The 7,872-nt window shown below is 40.9% G+C and overlaps 1 long non-coding RNA gene across 1 annotated transcript in view; it reads left to right on the top strand.

The window, feature by feature from the left end:
* The first annotated feature begins 6,281 nt into the window (after positions 1–6,281).
* Positions 6,282–7,872, top strand: part of LOC131941428 (uncharacterized) — a 4,399-nt gene continuing 2,808 nt past the window's right edge. The window contains exons 1-2 of the long non-coding RNA XR_009386638.1: positions 6,282–6,360; positions 7,503–7,560. This is a non-coding gene — a long non-coding RNA (uncharacterized LOC131941428). The remainder of the gene's footprint in view (positions 6,361–7,502; positions 7,561–7,872) is intronic.

Below are 7,872 nucleotides of genomic sequence, written 5' to 3'. Positions count from 1 at the left end.
AATCTCGCTATCCTATGTGACAACATCTCGCTATCCTATGTGACAAAATCTCGCTATCCTATGTGACAACATCTCGCTATCCTATGTGACAACATCTCGCTATCCTATGTGACAAAATCTCGCTATCCTATGTGACAACATCTCGCTATCCTATGTGACAACATCTCGCTATCCTATGTGACAACATCTCGCTATCCTATGTGACAACATCTCGCTATCCTATGTGACAACATCTCGTTATCCTATGCGACAAAAACAAAATTGAGCTCAGAGCCTGGAAGAAAATAAGCTGCGACTGGCACTTGTAGAAGCAATAAACTCGGTAAGAATTCAACAGTCACAACATGGTGTGCTAGCACATGTAGAAGCAATAAACTCGGTAAGAATTCAACAGTCACAACATGGTGTGCTAGCACATGTAGAAGCAATAAACTCGGTAAGAATTCAACAGTCACAACATGATGTGCTGGCACTTGTAGAAGCAATAAACTCGGTAAGAATTCAACAGTCACAACATGATGTGCTGGCACTTGTAGAAGCAATAAACTCGGTAAGAATTCAACAGTCACAACATGATGTGCTGGCACTTGTAGAAGCAATAAACTCGGTAAGAATTCAACAGTCACAACATGATGTGCTGGCACTTGTAGAAGCAATAAACTCGGTAAGAATTCAACAGTCACAACATGATGTGCTGGCACTTGTAGAAGCAATAAACTCGGTAAGAATTCAACAGTCACAACATGATGTGCTGGCACTTGTAGAAGCAATAAACTCGGTAAGAATTCAACAGTCACAACATGATGTGCTGGCACTTGTAGAAGCAATAAACTCGGTAAGAATTCAACAGTCACAACATGGTGTGCTGGCACTTGTAGAAGCAATAAACTCGGTAAGAATTCAACAGTCACAACATGATGTGCTGGCACTTGTAGAAGCAATAAACTCGGTAAGAATTCAACAGTCACAACATGGTGTGCTGGCACTTGTAGAAGCAATAAACTCGGTAAGAATTCAACAGTCACAACATGATGTGCTGGCACTTGTAGAAGCAATAAACTCGGTAAGAATTCAACAGTCACAACATGGTGTGCTGGCACTTGTAGAAGCAATAAACTCGGTAAGAATTCAACAGTCACAACATGATGTGCTGGCACTTGTAGAAGCAATAAACTCGGTAAGAATTCAACAGTCACAACATGATGTGCTGGCACTTGTAGAAGCAATAAACTCGGTAAGAATTCAACAGTCACAACATGATGTGCTAGCACTTGTAGAAGCAATAAACTCGGTAAGAACTCAACAGTCACAACATGATGTGCTGGCACTTGTAGAAGCAATAAACTCGGTAAGAATTCAACAGTCACAACATGATGTGCTGGCACTTGTAGAAGCAATAAACTCGGTAAGAATTCAACAGTCACAACATGATGTGCTGGCACTTGTAGAAGCAATAAACTCGGTAAGAATTCAACAGTCACAACATGATGTGCTAGCACTTGTAGTAGCAATAAACTCGGTAAGAATTCAACAGTGACAACATGGTGTGCTGGCACTTGTAGAAGCAATAAACTCGGTAAGAATTCAACAGTCACAACATGATGTACTGGCACTTGTAGAAGCAATAAACTCGGTAAGAATTCAACAGTCACAACATGATGTGCTAGCACTTGTAGAAGCAATAAACTCGGTAAGAATTCAACAGTCACAACATGATGTGCTGGCACTTGTAGAAGCAATAAACTCGGTAAGAATTCAACAGTCACAACATGATGTGCTGGCACTTGTAGAAGCAATAAACTCGGTAAGAATTCAACAGTCACAACATGATGTGCTAGCACATGTAGAAGCAATAAACTCGGTAAGAATTCAACAGTCACAACATGATGTGCTGGCACTTGTAGAAGCAATAAACTCGGTAAGAATTCAACAGTCACAACATGATGTGCTAGCACTTGTAGAAGCAATAAACTCGGTAAGAATTCAACAGTCACAACATGATGTGCTGGCACTTGTAGAAGCAATAAACTCGGTAAGAATTCAACAGTCACAACATGATGTGCTAGCACTTGTAGTAGCAATAAACTCGGTAAGAATTCAACAGTGACAACATGGTGTGCTGGCACTTGTAGAAGCAATAAACTCGGTAAGAATTCAACAGTCACAACATGATGTACTGGCACTTGTAGAAGCAATAAACTCGGTAAGAATTCAACAGTCACAACATGATGTGCTAGCACTTGTAGAAGCAATAAACTCGGTAAGAATTCAACAGTCACAACATGATGTGCTGGCACTTGTAGAAGCAATAAACTCGGTAAGAATTCAACAGTCACAACATGATGTGCTGGCACTTGTAGAAGCAATAAACTCGGTAAGAATTCAACAGTCACAACATGATGTGCTAGCACATGTAGAAGCAATAAACTCGGTAAGAATTCAACAGTCACAACATGATGTGCTGGCACTTGTAGAAGCAATAAACTCGGTAAGAATTCAACAGTCACAACATGATGTGCTAGCACTTGTAGAAGCAATAAACTCGGTAAGAATTCAACAGTCACAACATGATGTGCTGGCACTTGTAGAAGCAATAAACTCGGTAAGAATTCAACAGTCACAACATGATGTGCTGGCACTTGTAGAAGCAATAAACTCGGTAAGAATTCAACAGTCACAACATGATGTGCTAGTCAGGCTGTCTTTAATCAGGAGGACAAGAACTCAACAGTTGACTGTCAAGTGCGCTGGTTTTTTTCAACTATTTAAAACCGTTATATATCGTCTGCTTGTCTGAAATCGTACTAACTTTTTAAACTGATGACTTGTTATTCATACCTAATAACAGTTTGTCCGTCTGGTTGTCTTTTATGTATTACTTCAGAATTGATCCACCCGCCTTGAAACTTTGGGAAGCTGTACGTTCTCTCAATACAAATGGTTTTAAATATCGCAAGGACATCACACTACACTACACTACACCACACCGCACCACACCACACCACACCACACCACACGACACGACACCACACGACACCACACTACACCACCTCACACCACACCACACTACACCACACTACACCACATCACACCACACCACACCACACCGCACCGCACCACACCACACCACACCACACCATACCACACCACACCACACTACACCACACTACACCACACCACACCACACCACACTACACTACACTACACTACACTACACTACACTACACTACACTACACTACACTACACTACACTACACTACACTACACTACACTACACTACACTACACTACACTACACTACACTACACTACACTACACTACACTACACTACACTACACTACACTACACTACACTACACTACACTACACTACACTACACTACACTACACTACACTACACTACACTACACTACACTACACTACACTACACTACACTACACTACACTACACTACACTACACTACACTACACTACACTACACTACACTACACTACACTACACTACACTACACTACACTACACTACACTACACTACACTACACTACACCACACCACACCACACCACACCACACCACACCACACCACACCACGCTACACCACACCACACCACACCACCTGTCCGTGTGATTTGAGTGATGTGAGATGAGTGATGTGATGTGAGTTGAGTGATGTGATTATAGTGATGTGAGTTGAGTGATGTACCAAATCTGGCTTGTTTTTGTTCTACAGTTCTCTCGAGAGTTCGGTCAGCTGTGTGTTCAATCCCTTCTGCAACACCACACCACACCACGCCACGCCACGCCACGCTACACCACACCACACCTCACCACACCACACCACACCACACCACACCACACCTTACTGTATAGACCGTGACGTGAGTCAAGCGTATCACCGAATTTATTTCAATAAAAAGCGGCAAACGCCACATTCTGTTCTCGTTGTTGGCAGCTGTGTGTCTTTATGTTATACCAGACTTAAGCTGAAACGGCCTCGACCTTGTAACGGCTGACACCGTGAGACGTGCCTGGCAACATTGACCTACATTGCTTAACACCGACATTGACTGACACAAATAGCTTCTGAGAATTAGTAGGATATGTGCATCATGTGTCAGATGGGTGCAGAACAGACGCCAGAACAAAGACATCTGTTAACCCACTTTCCTGTTCAAGAGAAAAAATTCTTTGAAAAGCAAATATTAAGTTTAAATGCTTACAAAAACTTGAGGTCATGTGTATATTCAGTCTAACACTGTAATTTGACCGTTTGCCCCAATGCTACTGTGCATTTTACTGGATTAAACGTACCTAGAAATACTAAAACAAATGTGTTCTTGGAAAGAAACAAACGATTCTTGGAATGTAATTCAGATATCCAATCCCCAAGTATCGTCTACGTTCCTGTTGAACAAGCTCATTGTGAAATCTTGTACCATTTGTAACTTCTAATAAACACTGAGATGTATGTAGCATACAGTACACCAACACCTAAAACAGAACAGAGCAGACTACATTGAATGCCTCACAATAATTATTTATTGTGTTTTCACTATTATACATTCCAAGCAATTCATTTTGTCCAGTAAAAAAAGTGCAACGTTTTAAATATATCGCATGCAAGTTAAAGTAAACAAAATTGACCTCATTTTAATAATAAAGAATTAAATCATAACATGAATTTGTACATGACATTTGGACATTCATGTCATATGTTATTGCTCTAAATACTGATTGATTAAAATCGTATTCATGTAATGTAAACACTAAATTGTATTGATTGTATAGTTTGGACAGTGATCGATAGTTGCAGCTAGTTGCTGCATAAATGAGAGGTGCTCTTGTATTGATTCATAGTCTAGTAGATACAGTCGAATAAGCCAGACAGATGAATGCCAGAAGTGGAAGGGCAAACTCGTCCCATCTGTCAGTGACACTATCTGTCAGTGACACTATCTGTCAGTGACAGTTAGAATACCCCTATGGTCATAGTGACATTCTAAGAATGTGCGATCTTAATTAGTACTAGCGTCCGCTGCTGATGACAGTTCAACACGACAGAGTGATAGTAATAACTGAACAGACGGACGGACAGACAGACGGACGGACAGACAGACGGACGGACGGACATACAAACATACGGACAGACGGACAGACGGACAGACGGACGGATGGACAGACAGACAGACAGACAGACAGACAGACAGACAGACAGACAGACAGACATACAGACAGACAGACAGACAGACAGACAGACAGACAGACAGACAGACAGACAGACAGACAGACAGACAGACAGACAGACAGACAGACAGACAGACAGACAGACAGACAGACAGACAGACAGACAGACAGACGGATGGACAGACGGACAGACGGATAGACAGACAGACGGACAGACAGACAGACAGACAGACAGACAGACGGACAGACGGACAGACATCCAGACAGACAGACAGACAGACAGAGGGACAGACAGTCTTTAAAATTCCGGTTTTGAAAGTTTATAAAACCGCAAAATTTTGTCAAAATCTCTGAGTTTTGCACGATTGTAGTAGATCCTTTTTATTCTGTATACGATACTGAAGAGAGACGAAAGCTATTAAAACAATGTCTGCAAGATTACAATATTTTCACCGTTTGTATGATGTGAACACACCTATCGTATGTAAGAGAATCTGTCATTTTTTTTTTAAATTGACGGTCATTTTGTTTTAATTCACCGATCTCCCAGACAGGATGTAATGCAAGCTAGAGCGTGGCCAGATTTTTTGTGTCATCTGAAAACTGGTGACTGAGCATGCGCAGAAAAATGATTATAAGTTTGATAACAACTTTACGTGATCATAGAGACGACTTGTCTATATTTAATGCTTCCTTGACAATTCAAAAGACGTGCACACAAAGGACTTTATCTGTAACATATCATTTCTAAAGTAGAAAAAGTAAGAGATGAATCGTATAAGCCTTATTAAACACTGTTTATATATATATATATATATATATATATATATATATATATATATATATATGTGTGTGTGTGTGTGTGCGTGTGTGTGTGTGTGCGTGTGTGTGTGCGTGTGTGTGCGTGTGTGTGTGTGTGTGCGTGTGTGTGTGTGTGCGTGTGTGTGTGTGTGTGCGTGTGTGTGTGCGTGTGTGTGTGTGTGTGTGTATGTGCGTGTGTGTGTGTGTGTATGTGCGTGTGTGTGTGTGTGTGTGTATGTGCGTGAGTGTGTGCACATCGAAAATTGTATTGAATGTAATTTATCCCGGATTATTTCCAACAGGCAACCCTAATGGCAGCCGTAAAAGCTCTGTGCCTGTCCGTGTTTGTCTTGGTCATCTCGATAGGGTCATCGTCAGGAGGTAAGTAGCGCGAGTAACATCAGGAGGTAAGTGTCGCGAGTAACATCACGAGGTAAGTGTCGCGAGTAACATCACGAGGTAAGTAGCGCGAGTAACATCACGAGGTAAGTAGCGCGAGTAACATCAGGAGGTAAGTATCGCGAGTAACATCAGGAGGTAAGTGTCGCGAGTAACATCACGAGGTAAGTATCGCAAACATCAGGAGGTAAATATCGCGAGTAACATCAGGAGGTAAGTGTCGCGAGTAACATCACGAGGTAAGTATCGCAACATCACGAGGTAAGTATCGCGAGTAACATCACAAGGTAAGTATCGCGAGTAACATCAGGAGGTAAGTATCGCGAGTAACATCAGGAGGTAAATATCGCGAGTAACATCAGGAGGTAAGTATCGCGAGTAACATCACGAGGTAAGTAGCGCGAGTAACATCAGGAGGTAAGTATCGCGAGTAACATCACGAGGTAAGTAGCGCGAGTAACATCAGGAGGTAAATATCGCGAGTAACATCACGAGGTAAGTATCGCGAGTAAAATCAGGAGGTAAGTATCGCTACATCACGAGGTAAGTATCGCAACATCACAAGGTAAGTATCGCGAGTAACATCAGTAGGGTGAAGATAATTCGTTTAATTAGCTGCCTCAATTTGGACATAACACGCAGACAAATGAAATGGCTTTGATGGTACTTACAAGTTTTCACATCTGATTTTTTAAACAACAGATATTAGCATTTTAGAACATTGGAAAGAAGAAGATCAGATTTAAAACGTGAATACAATCAAATGTATTTATTGTGGTAGGGCAGCCTACGTAAGATAAAAGTTTCGCGATTTAGTTTTCATACCGATCATGACATGTGATTGAACTAATAAAATCAGTATTTGACATTTTAGCACATCTGTAAGTGTAAATACTAATTGAGTGTAACTCAATAAACAGTTCCTCACAATTTGTGTGAGGGCGGTAAGTGTGGTAAGCTGTGTGAGTATTTAAACTGCGATGGCACAAAACATTGAGGTGCTCAGCACAACAATCGAGGAGCAAATAAAATTACCGGGTGTCCTCCGTCATATACATTCATCAAGTTATGTATCCTATACATTTTATATAAGATAATGCTTGACGATGATGTTTTACTTTAAGATTGCACAACGAAAAAAATTACTGATTGTCAAGGGAAGGTCACTAAAACTGATTGCAGGTTCGTTTACAATACTCTCTTTGAAGAAATACATAGTCACACAAACACACACACAGAAGCACACTGATGCTGTTGTGTGGAAAACGTGAACGCATGCAGTAAGTGAGCTATGTCTAAGTTGTGGTGAGGTCACTTGGATTACACAAAACATAGATATGTTCATGTTCTCAACAAAAGTTCTATGTTCATGTTCTCAACATGGTTCTTAAAGTTCTTTGTTCATGTTCTCAACATGGTTCTTAAAGTTCTTTGTTCATGTTCTCAACATGGTTCTTAAAGTTCTTTGTTCATGTTCTCAACATGGTTCTTAAA

Source organism: Physella acuta, unplaced genomic scaffold (assembly GCF_028476545.2).
Source record: "Physella acuta isolate Inbredline_101_S28 unplaced genomic scaffold, ASM2847654v3 ptg000362l, whole genome shotgun sequence".
Classification (NCBI taxonomy): Eukaryota; Metazoa; Mollusca; class Gastropoda; family Physidae; genus Physella; species Physella acuta.
This window is presented reverse-complemented; position numbering and strand designations above follow the sequence as displayed.